This window comes from Choloepus didactylus, chromosome 8 (genome assembly GCF_015220235.1).
Source record: "Choloepus didactylus isolate mChoDid1 chromosome 8, mChoDid1.pri, whole genome shotgun sequence".
NCBI lineage: Eukaryota > Metazoa > Chordata > Mammalia > Pilosa > Megalonychidae > Choloepus > Choloepus didactylus.
The window spans coordinates 77,333,372-77,350,920 of NC_051314.1; positions in this window are offsets into that span (position 1 = coordinate 77,333,372).

A 17,549-nucleotide genomic window follows, 5' to 3' on the forward strand; every position below is an offset into this window, starting at 1 on the left:
GGCTGAACTGGTATTTCTACCAAACATGCAAAAATGAAAAAGAACAACAATGAGCAATTCTGAACAAATTGTTTCTTAAAATTATTGGTTGAAAACAAAAACTGTAACATTATCTGCTGGGGTTTCCAATATATGTAGACATAATATATATTACAACCACAACATAAAGAGGAAGCTGTAGGGTCCTGTAGAGTAACAATGTTTCTACATTACTCTTCAAGGGGTAAAATATTGGTACTAAATAGTCTATGAGACATTAGGTGTGTATGCTGTAATTCCTAGAATGCATACACATACACATAAATGTTATTAAAACTTTAAAAAAGTCAAATAAAAAACGATCAAGTCAAATTTAAAATGGAATACTAAATATTGTTCAACTGAAGACTGAAAAGGAGGAAAAGGAAAATGAACAACAGAGGTAATAAAAAATAAACAACTAATAAAATGATAGATATAAATCCAAATATAAGTAATTAAGTTGAATGGTATAAACAAACCCATTAAAATACAGAAATTATAAGAATGGATTAAAAATCATAGCCCATCTTTATGCTGTATACAAGAAACTCAATTTTAATATATTGACATTCATTGATTAAAAGTGAAAGAAGAATTAAGAAAAATAGTTAAGGGAAGCATGATTTTAATCAGGAAGGTAATATTTGATATAAAAATGGAAAGAATTAGAACCCATGAAATGCATATTTTTGACAGGAATATCTCAGTATTTCTTTTAATTGTAAAATTCTAGTTTCAGACGGCCCATTTTAATGAATTAGTTTTACTATCTGCAATATACTTATATTTATTATATTTATATTTATGTATATAAAAGTGACTTTTTTCCACACAGAAAACAAACTATATGAAAACTGCATATCAAATGCTAAATGTATGGTGTAAGTCCATGGACTGATGTCAGCAAACTTTCAAGCCAAAGTACATCACAAATGTGTGTTTCCAGAGAACATTTGAAGAAGTCATTTTAATCATTTATTCACAATTATGGATATTAGAAATATTTTACTATTAGAAACATTTTACTATTACAGATTTTCTTTTTCTCTGTTATACAATTACCCACATTTTAATTATTGTGGTAAGAAAAATAAATGAAATCAGATTATAGCCCCCCCCCAAAAAAAAAAGTGAAGAAAAATACCATGCATACAATGATTAAAAGAAAGCTATAGTTGTTATACCAATATCAGATAAGGTAGATTTCACATAAAAGAAAACTAACAGGCATGAAAAGAATATTACATAATGACAAATGAGTCAATTCAACAAGAGGATATATGGATTCTAATAGCATATGTACCTAAAAACAGTGCATCAAAATGTGTGAAGAAAAAAATGGTCAGAAACAAAATGAGAAATACAAAAATCTGCAATTATAGCTGGTGGCTTCAACATTTTTCTCACAATAATTTATAGAACTAGCTGACTGGGTATAGCAGGGTATAAAAGAGCTAAACATTGCCCCAATCAATCAGATATAGCTGATGATTATAGAATCACCCAGCCAACAACAGAAGAGTAGACACTCTTTTCATGTGCAAATGGAAAATCTAACAAGATAAACCATACCTTGGATCACCAAGCAAACCTTAACAAATTTTAAATAATTAAAATCATATGGAGGATGATCTCTGAGCATAATGGAATCAAAATAGAAATCAATAACTGAAAAATGAGGAAATTTCCAAACCCTTAGAAATTAAACAACACAATCCTAAATAATTTATGGGTGAATGAAGAAGCCTTATAAGAATTATTAAAAATATAATTGAACTGAATATAAATGAAAATCCAGCATAGCAAAGTATGTGGGAAACAGCTAAAGCAGTGCTGAGAGGGAAATTGTAATATTAAATGCTTACATTAGAAAAATGTAAAGGTCTCACATAAAATATACAATCCTCAATAATAGGAAGCTAGAAAAAAAGAGTGAAATAAACCTATAGCATGCAAAAGAAAGCAAAAGATAAAGACTAGAAATCTGGGCTAGGTACACCTCTGATGTGCCTCTACATCTGTCTTCCCTATCTTAGAGCTGCACTGTACTGCTTATTTGTTGTTCTGTCTTCTCAGTCAGACCAATTAGTGATATTCTTGAGATCAGCAACTATCTTGTTCACAGCAGCATGCTCAGTTAGTAACACATTTCCTGGAATATAATGGTTTCCCAATATATGAATGAAAAACCATGCATGTTTATGGACAAGTGCCAGGATATCTGCTTTACTGATAGGTCAGGATTCTATTTGAGGGAAGTCTTTTACTCTTGGAGTCTATATAGAAGGCATTTCATTCATTTTAAAGATATTGTCTTCAATCCAAGAGTTTATTTAATGTTTCCATTATCCCATAGTATAACAATTTTTGAGCAGTAAAACATAGTCACTCAGCCCTGGTGTTTCAGTTTCCTGGCTGCTGAAGCAAATACCATGCAATGGGTTGACTTAAACATTGGAAATTTATTGGCTCACAGTTTTGAGGCTCAGGGAAGTCCAAAATCAAGATGTCATTAGGGAGATGCTTTCTTCCAGAAAACTGTGACATTCTGGGGCTGGCTACTGACTACCCTTGGTCCTTGGCTTTTCTCTGACACAGAATGTACACAGCAGCCTCTCCTGGTTTCTCCCTTCTCTTCTAGGTTATTTTGACTTCCAGCTTCTGGCTGTTCCCTGTAGCTTTATTTTTCTCTGTGATCTCCCCTATAAGGTCTTCAGTAATAGGATTAACACCTATCCTGATTCTGCTGGGTAGCACCTTAACTTAAGTAACCTCATCCAAAGGTCCTATTTACAAGAGGTCACACCCATAGGAATGGAAAATGTTTAAAACATGTTTTCCTGGGGTACCACCACCATACTAAGCTTTCCTTCAGCTCTACTGGTCACAACTGCATGGGTGTTTTTACCTTGTATACTTCAAATACAGACTATGCAAAAAGAATTAGGGATCAAAAAAAAAATAAGCATAAGGTAAGAAGGCCTTTTAAAAAGTTCTAGAAATGAGCTAATAATTTCTGCTCTATTGTGTTTATCCAAACATTTTGCTAAAATGTTGGTTAAATTGTACTAGGACTCTATTTTATACTTTGCTAATGCTATATAAGGCTAACTACTCAGAATGTGGTCCACTTAGTTTGGAACTAGCATCTCTTTTGAGTAATTTGTGATTACAAGTAACTATGTCACTTCCAACCATAGCCTGGTTCCCTGTTTCTTCTCTGAGAAAATGGTCTCAGATAGAATTTACATAGCAAGGTACATTAAAGGTTTTTAGACACTATCAGAACAAGTACTGATTCAGGGTCATTAACAAAAAATATTATCTAAGATCTGGTACCCTAGCCTCATCTGCAGACCCACACTTGCAGTATCTGCAAGAGCTCAAATTGAAAAACAGGTATTTTTGTTCTCTGCAGCCACCATCCTTTTTGAATTCATTGCTTCTTATTTTCTATTGTAACATCTAGCAAAATTTCCTGCTGATCTTGGGTATTATTCCAATATGCAAAATAATCCTTCTGTACCGCTAGCTACCTACTTCAGTATTCTGTCCCAGAAACTTTCTGATTATTGTGCAGATATAACTTTCTGATTTCTGTTTATGTTCAGATTTCAAACAGTATGCTTTTTTAAATGACAAGATATTTTATAGATGATATGTCAGACCAAGGTTAAATTGGGGAGCTATATTTATGTATCTTTTATGGGGCATGTGTTTGTGTGCGTGTGTGTTGGCAGTGGGGACAGTAGATGTTACATTGGATGTGCTTCAAATTTGACTACTTCATTGCCCACCTCTCTTACCATTACGTAAAACAGGCTCCATTTACTTCCATGATTAATATTGTCAAAGAAATGTCATTACAGAAATGAAATGAATTTCTCATCTTTATGGACTATCTAAATTAAATATTTACTTAATTATTAATTGTAACCAAACATATCTATAAATCTATAAACATAAATTTATTAAATATTATTAAAATTAATATTTATCTTCATTTAGGAAAGTAAAAGTAGATGTAATTATTTTACACATATTTCAGAAAAGAAAAGAAATAATTGACCTGAAAAGTATGAAAATACTTACACTCTAGTCTGTCATTCAGCCTTCAGTTTTTGTTTTAGCCTCACAGATCCTTAACGAAACTCACAATAAATCAATAATGTGACAGTAGTGACATGGATATAGTTTTTTGTCATGGTTTCTCATTAAACTTACACTCAAAGGTAGTGGTAGAAATACATGCACAGCCTACCTATGCTTATATCCTGTCTAACATTTTATCATGAATCACAATATCTGTGTAACTTAAAAGAGGAACTATTTCTGCATAATCTGAGTAGCTAAATAGATGGAAAGTAAATGGGTAGTGGAAAGCCAGAAATCCTCTTTGACTCTTGAAGAGTTGAAGATCTTACCCAAGAATCTTAACACAGGATCATACCCTTGAAAGTTTCACCACAGACAACATTGATGTTTTATATGGTCAAATTGTTAACAGGTGGGATCAACTAAGGTAAAATACAAGTGTCCTTAGTGACCCTGCTTCAAAGTCACTAATGAATTTTAAATGTAACTAACATAGCAAAAGAAAACAAACAAAAAAAAGCTAACTAATGCAACTAGGAATTGGGACGTTGTCCTTGGAAACTGGAAGACACATTAATAGCAAAGTCAAGATACATTATCAGTCTACCAAATCTTTGTCAAAATAATGAGTCAAATAATGCTTTGTTTTTTGTTTACTTTAATTCACATTTCATTTATTCCAAGGACATAGAAAAATTTCTCAAATGTTTATTGATATTTTATTTATTTTTATTTTATTTATTAGCAGAATGTTACTGTCCTTTGTTTGCTTTCTGAGTAAAAGTTTTCATGATTCCTTACTCTTTTCTAAGATATTTACATATATGAAGAATATTAAGACTTTACCAGTCATTTATATTAAAATAATATTTCATAATTAGTTATTTAGTATATCAAACAACTTATGATGGTATTGATATACAATTTTATTAATATGCAGTAAAATATATTCATCTTGTGCTTTATTATTTCTGAATTTGCTGCCATTATTTGAGAGGCTGTATTAATCCTATGCATATTTTTACTTATATTTTCTTCTAATTCTATTACTTCTTTTATTTACATTTATATTTGTGGTCTCTCTGAATTATAATTTGGTATAAAATCTGATATCTAAATTTCCCCAAATGATTAACCAGTTATTCCAATGTCATTTCATAAATAATCAAACACCATATTACTTATGTTGTCTCATTTTTGTATTTGATTTTAGAATTTATCTTAATTACATCATTCAGAAAGGATGAAAGGGAGCCATCATCAGTCCACTAATTTTTAAGAATCCTAAAAGCCAGAAAGCAGATGAGCTTTCCCACTCTCCCCTCCCAATGTTTCACTCTGTATTTGTATCTTCTTATTAATATCTCCAATACAAAAATAAAGGATGCCTGAAGTCTAATAATAGATTCTCCAATATCAACCATTAACTACGTGATTGAAAAAGATGTTCATTCTCTGTCAGTGGAACTTGGTGTGTTTATGGAGGAGTATTGAAGTCAAGGCAGCATAGTGGAAGAACAAATGGGAGTAGGAGTCATGATACAAGCAAGGGATGACTGAATAATTGGAATGTATGTTACTTGTGAGCTAGGAAGGGATTGTGCTAAGAGAACTGAACTAACAGAAGCAGGATGGGCCAAAGCTTTGGAATTTCTAAAAACATAAAATAATACATGTATTGAGTATTTATTAGGAATCCAAATCCATCAATTCATCAAAGTAAGACGGGAAATCAAAACACTTCTGTACCATCTACCCACCAACTCATATCATTATAGAATATCTTGATGTCCAAGATATGTGTCAGTAAAGACATAACATTACAAATATTCTATTTACTATTTTATTTATAGGTATTTTGGAATGTAAGTCAAGTTGCCTATGAACTAGTTTCATACTGATGCCAGAGAATCCCAAAGCCAGAAGTAGTCACTGCTAAATCTAAAATTCAATTAATTTTCTTGAATAAAATAATGGGAGTGTAATTCACAATCCATTGCCACAATTTCTAGAACCTCTTTCTCACTTGTGTTTCCTTCCATCACCCTGTCTTCACCTCTAACACACCCTGTAGTCTGATTCTCTTCACAGGTTGAGGAAAATCAAATCTGAGTTGAAAAACCTTGGTAATATGGTTGTACCTGTCACATAAAAATACTTTTTTTTGGCACTGTGTTAAATAAAGTTGAAAATAAAGCAAAAACCATATTATGGATTGATGCACTATACTAGTTTTTTAAATGATATGAGTTCAATTTCAACATCTCTCCTACTAAAAAAGTTAGTAAAATATCAAAAAATTGTATGGTTTTAGCCAGAAGAGTGGCAATGGGCATGGTGAGATATGGTCCAATTCTGGATATAATTTGAAGACCTGACAATATTTGCTAACAAATTTTGCTAAAATTTTGAGTGCAAAAGAGAGAAGTTAAGGATGACATTGTGGTCTTTGACCCTGGTATTTGTAAGAATGGAATTGACAGGAAACTGATGGGGAATTTTGAGAACTGTTGGATTTGATTTAGTCGAGTACACAGTCATATGTACAGATCTGGAGTTCAAAAGAGGTATGAACTGGAGATAAAAATTTGGGAAGTACCAGCATGTAGATGTGGTTTTAAAATGTGAGGTTGGATTAGAGCATCTTGGGAGTAAGAATGGAAGAAAAGATAACAGATCCAAAGACTGATCCTTGGGATAATCCTACTTGTCAAAGAAAAGGGAAGTCAAAGGAACGAGGAGACACCAGTAAAAAAGATGTAGAAAAAGCACACAGGGAAGCAGTAAGGAGGAACACCAGGTGAGTGTGGTATCAGGTTCATCAAATGGAGAAAGGTTTTCAGGCAGGTGAAAGGCTGCCAGGACTCTGCCCATTCACAGTGAAAAGAGAACCTCTTACAGAGGGAGATAAAATCATAGTATACATCAAGTTCTTCCTGTAAATAATTTTTCAAATGCAGTATCTAGCAAAGATCAGAAGTATGAAATAATTACAGGGAAAATGAAATGCAGGATCAAAAAATGTCTACAGATTTGGAACTGTCATTTGACTATAGCAAATTATCTGTACTAGGTTCAAGAACAAAAGATAAATCTAACTTTTGGAGGCTCAACCTCTCTACATTTTCTTTCTTACAATAAATCTAAATAAGTCATCGTTGGCTCAGGTGTCAGGCTTGTTTTCCTTTCTTAACAACCCTTTCGCAATTGTTATTTTATCACAATATAAAAGAAACACACACCCCACCTATCTTCAGTCTATATATTATACATTGATCTAAGCTGTTTAAACCTATGGAGCACCAAAGAGACTATTCAAAATACTGATTAAAGTAGACCCCTTTTATTCAAGGCACTGTAACCAATGCCTCTTTTTAGAAGCTGCATTTCCTATGCAATTATAATTTTTATTCTTTAATATTTTTTTCTTTAAAAAGCAATTCCAAAATTTAAAAGGTAAAATATAACTTGTAGAGAAGCAATATCTGTTGTATACATTGTCATTCATTAGGAGTCTAAAGGCATTAATAGGAAGGGTGTATAAATTTATATCAGGATTATCTCTATTTCTTAGGCATTTGACAGTCTGATTAGTATGTGTCTTGGGGTGGGTCTATTTAGATTTACTCTATTTGAAGGACATTGGCTTCTATGATTTGCATATTTATGACTTTTATAACTGTTGGGAAATTTTCAGCCATTACTTCCTCAAATATTCTTCCTGGCTCTTTAACTTCCTCTCCTTCTGGGATACCTGTGATGCATATATTTGCTTGTTTCATCTTGTCAGTCATTATCATGAGACCCAGCTTAAATTATTCCATGTTTTTATATATTTTTTTCCTTTTCTGCATTTGAATTCAGTTGTCTATCTCCTAGTGCACTGATCCTTTCTTCTGCCACTTCAAATCTGCTATTTGTGTGGCTCTAGTGTATTTCTAATTTCATCTACAATATTTTTCATTTCTGTAAGAACTGCTGTTTTTCTATGTGGTCTTTCAAATTCTTTATGCTCTCCTAGTGTCTTCTCAATATCCTTTATCTCTTTAACCATCTCAATGAAATTATTTAAATTTGTTTGAACATGTTTAATTAGTTGTTCCAAATTCTGTATCTCCTCCAGCTTTTTAATTTGATCCATTCATGTGGCCATATCTTCTTCTTTCTTAATGTGCCTTTTAATTTTTTGGTTGTTTTGGGGCATCTGATTATCTTGATAAGAATATTTGAAAGTTGGTTTCCCTCTGTTGTCTAAGAATTTTTCTGCAATTTTGAGATATATTTACATACATCTGAAGTGTACAATCAGTTGTTCACAGTTGTTCATAGTTGTACATTCATCACAAAAATCAATTTTTGAACATTTTCATTACTTCAAAAAATAATAATAATAATTAAAAAAAATAAAAAACAACCAAAATATCCCATTCCCCCATCCATCCCTATTATTCAGCTACTTTTTGTCCCCATTTCTCTACTCATCTGTCCATACCCTGCATAAAGGGAATGTGAGCCACAAGTTTTTCACAATCACAGAGTCCCACTGTATCAGCCATATAGCAATATAGTCATCTTCAAGAATCAAAGCTACTGGACTGCAGTTGAACAGTTTCAGGTGTTTCCTTCTAGCTATTCTAATACATTAAAAACTAAAAAGGGATATCTATATAATGTATAAGAATAACCTCCAGAATGACCTCCTGACTCCATTTGAAATCTCTCAGCCACTGAAACTTTATTTTATTTCATTATTCCTCCCCCTTTTCATCCAGAAGCCTTTCTTGATTCCATGATGCTGGGTCCAGGCTCATCCCTGTGACACATGTTCCACATTGCTAGGGACATTTACACCCCTGGGAGTCATGTCCCACATAGGAGGGAGGGCAGTGAGTCCACCAGCTGATATACTGGGGCTTCACACTAATCATTATGAACTGACCAGATCCCACTCCCTATTCAAGTTTCCATGTAATTATGCTGTTTGGTTAAATGGACCCTACAAGTTAAATTATATAGTGTGCTACATAAAATATAGATTTTGCACCAAATAAACATCTCTTCCTTTGGTCTCACACAGATATTGAATATGTAAAACACAGTCAATATCATCCATTACCCATTTTTGTCTGATTTACCTTAGTCCTAATGAAGTCATCTTCATCTAATTGAAGTCTGATCTGATTTTCAGCTTCTTTAATGGTCACTGTATGGGGTAATTCCGACATTCACAGCTGCAGAATTCTGGCTGAGTCTCAGGTGCCATACAGATACCCAGAGTTCCAGACACTGGACAAGTTATACACAAACATCTCAGCATCTTAGAATTAAAATTACCATTACACCTCAGGAATAAATGTGACTGCTGAAAGAGCTTACAATCTAGGAATATTTAAAGTAAATAACCCCTGATAACGTATGCTCTCAGATTTAATTCTCAGAGTTTGCACATTCTAGTTACTTCCATATCAGTGAGGTGTTGCAATATGAGTCTTTTCATTTCTGGCTTACTTCACCCAACATACTGTCCTCAAGGTCCATTCATATAGTTGCATACCTCACAACTTCATTCCTTCTTGTAGCCACTCAATATTCCATTGTATGGCTACATCACAGTTCACCATTCTGTTCTTCAGCCAATGTACTCTTAGGGCACCTCCATCCATTTCAAATCATGAATACTGCAGCCATAAACACCAGTGTGCAAATGCCCATTCATGAACCTGCTCTATGTTCTTCCAAGTATATACCCAATAATGGTGTTGCAGAACCATATGGCAACCCCATACTTATTCCTGTGGAACCACTACACTGCCCTCCAGATGAACCTCACCATTCTTGTAACCCACCACCACTGAATTGGTACATCCCCCTCTCTACACATTCTTCAGCACTTGCATCCCTCTACTTATTTTTAAGCAGTTTTATTCACACACCATACAATCCATCCTAAGTTTATAAATAATAGTTCCCATTATAATCACATAGTTATGCATTCACCACCAAAGTTTAGATGAGGACATTTCCATTGCTTCTGCAAAGAAAGAGGAAGAGGTGAAAGAAAATAAATGAAGTTTGAAAACTAAACAATAAAAGAAAAGTAAGAATAAAATAAAATTAAAAATTCAGAGAACACCACCACCAGCAAGAAATTTGTACCCCTCCCTTGTATCCCCCACTTATTGATACCTAGCTTTGGTATACTCCCATTGTTAACAATTAATGGAAACATAATACAATGTACTCTTAACTATAGATTCTAATTTGCATTGATAGGTTTTTTCCCCTATAAACATCACATTATCAACACCTTGCAATGTTGAGATTCATTTGTTCTTCCTCATGTAAAAATGTTCCTGTGTTTGTAATTTTAATCACAATCATTGACCATTCTAGGTTTTGCTAAATTATACAGTCCCAGTCTTCATTTCCTGTCTTTTCTTCTGGTGTTATAAATGCCCCAGCCTTCTTTTTCAACCATATTCACAGTCATCTTTGTTCAGTGCACTTACAATATTGTGCTACCATAACACAGTAGTGTGCTATCCACTTCTGGATCCATACACTCAATCCTGTTGAACATTCTGTAGTCCTTCAGCATCAAATGCCTGATCTCTACCCTCTATCTCCTGATAAACTGTGTTCTCAAATTTAATACTCAAAGTTTGCTCATTAATGTCACTTCACATTAGTGATACCATAGATTATTTGTCCTTTTGTTTCTGGCTAATTTCACTCGACATAATGTCCTCAAGGTTCATCCATGTTGTTGCATGCTTTATGAATTGATTCTGTCTTACAACTATGTAATGTTCCCTCTTATGTTTATACCAGTTTGTATATCCACTCATCCACTGATGGACATTTGTGCTGTTTCTATCTCTTGGCAATCAGGAATAATGCTGCTATAAACACTGGTGTGCAAATGTCCATTTTTGTCCTAGCTTCAGTTCCTCTGAGTATATGCCTAGTAATGGGATTGCTGTATCATATGGCAAATCTGTACTTAGCTTCCCGAGGAACTGCCAAACCACTTTCCAGAGTGGTTGCACCATTCTACATTCCCACCAGCAATGGATAAGTGTGCTTCTTTCTCCACATCCTCTTGAGCACTTGTAATTTTCTGTTTTTTTTTTTTTTTGTTTGTTTGTTTGTTAATGGCCTTTCTAGTAGGTGTGAGATGATATCTCCCTGTGGTTTTGATTTGCATTTCCCTAATACTCAATGAAGTTGAGCATCTATTCATATTGTTTAAGCCATTTGTATCTCCCTTTTATAAAAGTATCTGTCCATGTCTTTTGCCCATTTTTTAATTGTTTGTTTGTTTTTGTCTTTTGTTGTTGAGCTGCAGGATCTCTTTATATTTTCTGGATATTAAACCCTTAAATGATATGTGTATCCCAAATATTGTCTTCCATTGCATTGGTTGCCTTCTTACTTTTCAGACAAAGAAGTCTTTTCAAACACAGAAATATCCAATTTTGGGGAGATCCCATTTATATATTCCTTCTTTCATTGCTCATGCTTTGGGTGTAGGAACTAGGAAATCACCTCCTATCACAAGATCTTCAAGGTATTTCACTACATTTTCTTCTAAAAGTTTTGTGTTCTTAGCTCTGATGTCTTGTTCTTTGATCCATTTGAGTTAATTTTATATAAGGGGTGAGATAGAGTTCCTCTTCATTTTTGTGGATATGGGCATCCAGTTCTCCAAATGCCATTTTTTTGAAGAGGATGGTCTCTCCCAGTTGCATTGACTTGACTGCCATTTCAAAATAAATTTTCCATAGATGAAAGGGTCTATTTCTGAATGCTCAGTTTTATTCCATTATTCAGCATATCTATCTTTATGGTAGTATCATGCTCTTTGACCACTGTAGCTTTAAATTTAAGTAGTGTGAGGCCCCCAATCCATTCCTCTTTCTCAATATATTTTGGACTATTTTTGCATCCTGCCATTCCAAATAAATTTGATTTTTGGTTTTCCTATTTATGCAAAGTAAATTGTTGGGATTGTGATTGGTATTGCATTGAATATATAAATCAATTTAGGTAGAGTTGACATCTTAACTATATTTAGTCTTCCAAACCATGAACACAGTATGTCCTTCAATTTTTTTAGTACTGTTTGATTTCTTTTAGAATTTTTTTGTGGCTTTCTGCATATAGGTTTTTGTGGACTTGGTTAAATTTTATCCTAAATATTTGATTCTTTGGCTGCTAATTTAAATGGATTTTTTTCTTTTCTCCCTCCTTATATTGCTCTTACAAGTGTATAGAAACACTACTGTTTTCTTTTTCCATTGAATTTGTACCGTCACTCTGTTATACTCACTTATTAACTCTAGTAACTTTGCTATAAATTTGGGGGGATTTTCTACATATAATATCATGTCATCTGCAAACAGGGAAAGTTTTACTTCCTCCTTTCCAATTTGGATAACTTTTTTTTTCTTTTTATTGGCTAATTATTCTTGCTAGAACTTCTTGCACAATGTTGAATAACAGTGGTGAGAGTGGGCCTCCTTGTCTTGTTCCTGATCTTAGAGGGAAAGCTTTCAGTCTTTCCCCATTGAGTTTGAAGTTACTTGTGTGTTTTTCATATATTGACTTTATCATATTGAGGAAAGACCCTTCTATTCCAATCCTTTTGAACCTTATCATCAAGAAAGGATGTTTAATTTTGTCAAATGCCTTTTCTGCATCAATTGAGATGATAATATGATTTTTCCACTTTGATTTATTGATGTGGTGTATTACATTAATTGATTTTCTTGTGTGGAACGAGCCTTGCATACCTGGAATAAATCTCTCTTGGTCATGGTATGTAATTCTTTTAATTTGCTGCTGGATTCAATTTGGAGTATTTTGTTGAGGATTTTTGCATCTATATTCTTTAAAGAGATTGGTCTATAATTTTTTTTCTTATAGTATCTTTGTCTGGCTTTTGTATTAAGGTGATGGCTTCATAGAATGACTTAGGTAGCTTTCCCTCCTCTTCAAGTTTTTTGAAGAGTTTGAGCAGGATTGGTACTAATTCTTTGTTGAATGCTTGGTAGAATCTTGTCCTGGACATTTCTTTCTTGGGAACTTTTTGATGATTGATTCAATCTCTACTTGTGATTGGTTTGTTGAGGTCATCTAGTTCTCAGGTCAATGATGGTTGCTTCTGCTTTTCTAGGAAGTTGCCTATTTTGTCTAAACTGTCTAGATCATTAGCAAATAGTTGTTTATAGTATCTTCTCATTATTTCCTTTATTTATGCAGGGCCAGTGGTTATGTCCTCTTTCCCATTTCTGATTTTAGTTATTTGCATCCTCCCTCTTTCTTTTTTGTTAGAATAAGTTAAGAGTCCATCAATTTTAAGGATTTCCTCAAAGAACCTATTTCTGGTATTGACTGGATTGTTTTCATATTCTCAATTTCATTTATTTCTGCTCTAATCTTTGTTATTTCTATCCTTCTGTTTGCTTTGGGGTTAGTTTGCTGTTCTTTCTGTAGTTACTTTAGGTTAACAGTTAATTCCTTGTTTTTTGCTTATTCTACTTATTTGATATGTGCATTTAGGGCAATAAATTTCCCTCTCAGCACCACCTTTGCTACATCCCATGAGCTTTGATAGCTTGTGTTTTAATTTTCATTTGCTTTGAGATATTTACTAGTTTCTACTGTAATGTCTTCCTTGACCCCCTAGTTGTTTAAGAGTGTGTTGTTTAGCTTCCAGATATTTGTGATTTTTCCAGCTTCCCACTGTTGTTGATTTCATACTCATTCCATTATGATCCAAGAAAGGGTTTTGTATAATACCAATATTTTTAAATTTATTGAGACTTGCTTTGTGACCCAATATGTGGTCTATTCTGAAGAATGATCCATGAACACTTGAGAAAAATGTGTATCCTGTTGTTATGGGGTGTAGTGTTCTATAAATGTCTGTTGAGTCTAGTTCATATGTTGTACAATTCAACATCTCTGTTTCCTTATTGATCTTCTGTCTAGACGTTCCATACATTTATGAGACTGGTGTATTGAAGACTCCATATATTATTGTAGAAGTGTTTATTTCTCCTTCAGTGTTGTCAGTGTTTGGCTCTTGTATTTTGGGGCACTCTGGCTCACTGCGTAATGATTTATGATTGTTATGTCTTCTTGATGAATTAACCCTTTATTAATATATATTGTCCTTCTTTGTATCTTTTAATTGTTTTACATTTGAATTCTAATTTATCTGATATTAATATAGCTACTCTTGCTCTTTTCTGGTTGCTTCCATGAAATATGATTTCTAATCTTTCACTTTCAACCTATTACTGTCTTCTGGTCTAAAATATGTCTCTTGTAGACAGCATATAGATGGGTCTTTTAAAAAATCCATTCTGCCAATCTATATCTTTTGATTATGTTGTTTAATCCATTAACATTTAATGTTATTACTGTAAGGGCAGTACTTTCTTCTACCATTTTGTCTTCTGGATTTTATATGTCATATCCTATTTTTTCTTTCTCTCCTTTTACCCTACCTAATTGTCTTTATTTCTACACTCTTCTCCAAAACTATCTTGCCTGTCTTTTCCTATCAGCCTTTAATAATCTCTTTAGCATCTCTTATAGAGCAGATCTCTTATTCACAAACACTCTTAGTGTCTGTTTGCCTGAAAATATTTTAATCTCTCCCTCATTTTTGAAGGACAATTTGGCAGATATAGAATTCTTGGTTGACAGTTTTTCAGTATCTTAAATATGTCTTACCACTGCCTTCTCACATCCATGGTTTCAGTGGAGAAATAAATACAAAGTCTTATCAGGCTTCCCTTGAATGTGATGGATCACTTTTCTCTTGTTGCTTTCAGAATTCTGTTTTTGACAATGGACAATCTGATCAGCAAATGCCTTGGAGTATGTCATTCAGATCTATTCTGTTTGGGGTATACTGTGTTTCTTGTATCTCTAATTTTAGATATTTCTTCAGAGTTGGGGAATTTTCAGTGTTTATTTCCTCCATTACTCTTTCTGCCTCTTTCCCCTTCTCTTTTCCTTTTTAGACATCCCTAACATATATATTCCTGCACTTCGTATTATCATTCAGTTCCCTGTGTAACTGCTTGTATTTTTACATTCTTTTCCTTATCTATTCTTTTATGTGTATGATTTCAGATTTCCTGTCTTCTAGTTCACTGATTCTTTCTTCAGCTTCTTCAACTCTGCTGTTGAATGTCTCCATTGTGTTTTTTATCTCTTCTATTGTACCTTTCATTTCCATAAGTTTTGCCATTTGATTTCTCAAGCTTACAAATTCTTCTTTATGGTCACCCAGTGTCTTTTTATATCCCCTATCTATTTTGCCACATTTTCCTTCAACTCTTTAATTTGATTTAGAATACTTGATTTGTTTGAATGTCCTTAATTAGTTGTTTCAATGCCTATATCCCAGTTGAAGTGTTAGTGTCTTCCTTTGGTTGGTCCATATCTACATGCTTCCTAGTATAACTCACGACTTTTTTGCTGTTTAGGCATCGGATTTTCTTGATTAGTTTATTCTGGAGCTCATTTTCATCCTTTTACCTGGGGTTTTCTTGTTGGTTCACTTTGTTCTCTACCTGTACTTTTGCATTCAGTTCAACATATTATCTGGCATAGCTTCTGTTTACTTGATCAGTTTTTCAATGCTTGTTTTCTTGAATCTTGCCCTGCCTATATGTAACCTTTTTCTGAGGTGGTCTCACCAGATCTGATCAGCCCCAGTTAAGTTCAGACAGGCCCAGGTCTCAGGAGGAGTGTGTAATCTATACCACGTTTCCCTGAGAATGAGAACCAGCAGGTTTTCAGACTTCCTGTGAAGGCTCTAGACTGTGCTTTTCTTATCCTATCTAGTGGGTGGTGCTTGTCAGGCTGCAGCTCCCCACCAGCTTAAAGAAGTGTGGTCCTCCAATATTCAGCAGCTCCTGTCCCTCCCAGGGGTAGGGCTGACTCAGCTGTCTCTGTTTTCCAGTTCCTGGGGTCTCAGCTTACTGTAGGAGGGCTGCCATTTGAGCTGGGCCCTGACCCCCTTTCCTTAGGGAAGACATGCCCTTTAGGGAATTATCTCCCCCATTTGAGTCATTGTTTTGTCTCTCAGACCTGTCTTGTTTCTGCCCTTGCCTGAATCCAACTGCCTATTGAAAATATCTGAGACTTTCTCTAATGAGCTACCTAGAATACTTTTTTTTTTTAAAGAAGAAAAGCTAAAAGAAAAAAAAAAAAAAAGGGGGGGGGGAGAAATTCCTTTTCACAAAATTTCTTCAGCTCCCAAGTTTCACTAGTCAAGAGCCAGAGTTGGTATCCCCCTTCCTTGGGCACAGCCACTTTCTAGCACTCTCAGTTTGGCCAACTCCAAAAGCCTCCATCTTTATTCATTTTATTTAATTTATTTTTTATTTAATTTTTCTCAGCCCCTCCTCCTCTCTGCCAGGATTAAAGTCATATTGTATCTTTGCTGAGCTTCTTTCCCTTGCTTCCTGTAGAGACTACTTAAAGATACACCCTTTTTGGAATTATCTCCTTCACCTCACTCTTCAGGCATACTTTAATTCTACCCTTGTCTGGGGCAGTGCTGAAACCTGAGAGTTTGGGCAGCTCTAATGGGGTATTGAAAAGTAAAAAAAAAAACAAAACAAAACAAAAAAAACAATGAAACAGAAAAAATAGCCAAAGAAATCTTGAAAAAGAATGAAGTTGGAGGACTCACACTTCCCAATCTTAAAACTTGTTACAAAATGACAGTGCTCAAAAAAGCATGGTTCTGACACAGCATAGACATATAGACCAATGGTATTGAATTCATAATTCAGAAACAAACCCTTATATCTATTGCCAACTGATTTTTTTTTTTGAGTTCAGGAATATATATATATTACAATTTGCTGTATATAATTCTTTGTGGCTTTATGGTAAAAATAACACAGGGACATATGGAATTCAAGCTAAAATTTGCATAACTCACAAGAAAAAAAGCATTAAATGCATTTCTGAAATAAGTATCGTCATTTAATTTCAGAATCTCAAAACAGCATTAGACCTTGGCCTCATTTAAAAAAAGTTTAGTTAAACACATAACCCCTATGAAAGTTTTAAACATGATATAGAAAATGCTTTCTCTCTAATCTCAATCTTACATACATGAAAGAGGTGAGGAGAAAAGGGAGATAATTTCTTTAGCAGCATATATGGGTAAATCCATCAACCACCTTAAAGTAAAAAGTCCTTTATTGACCCCATTAAAAAGAGTTGGGCAAATATCAAAAGTTACCCACTTCATAAACCAAAAGACAGCAATTTTAGGGTTACAGTAAGTAAAATATCTTTGAAACGTGTCAAAAACTTCTAACCATAAGCTAGAAGAATCATCTATTTCCTCATTGCAAGAAAGGTTTAACAGAAAGCAAAAGAGATTTAAAATA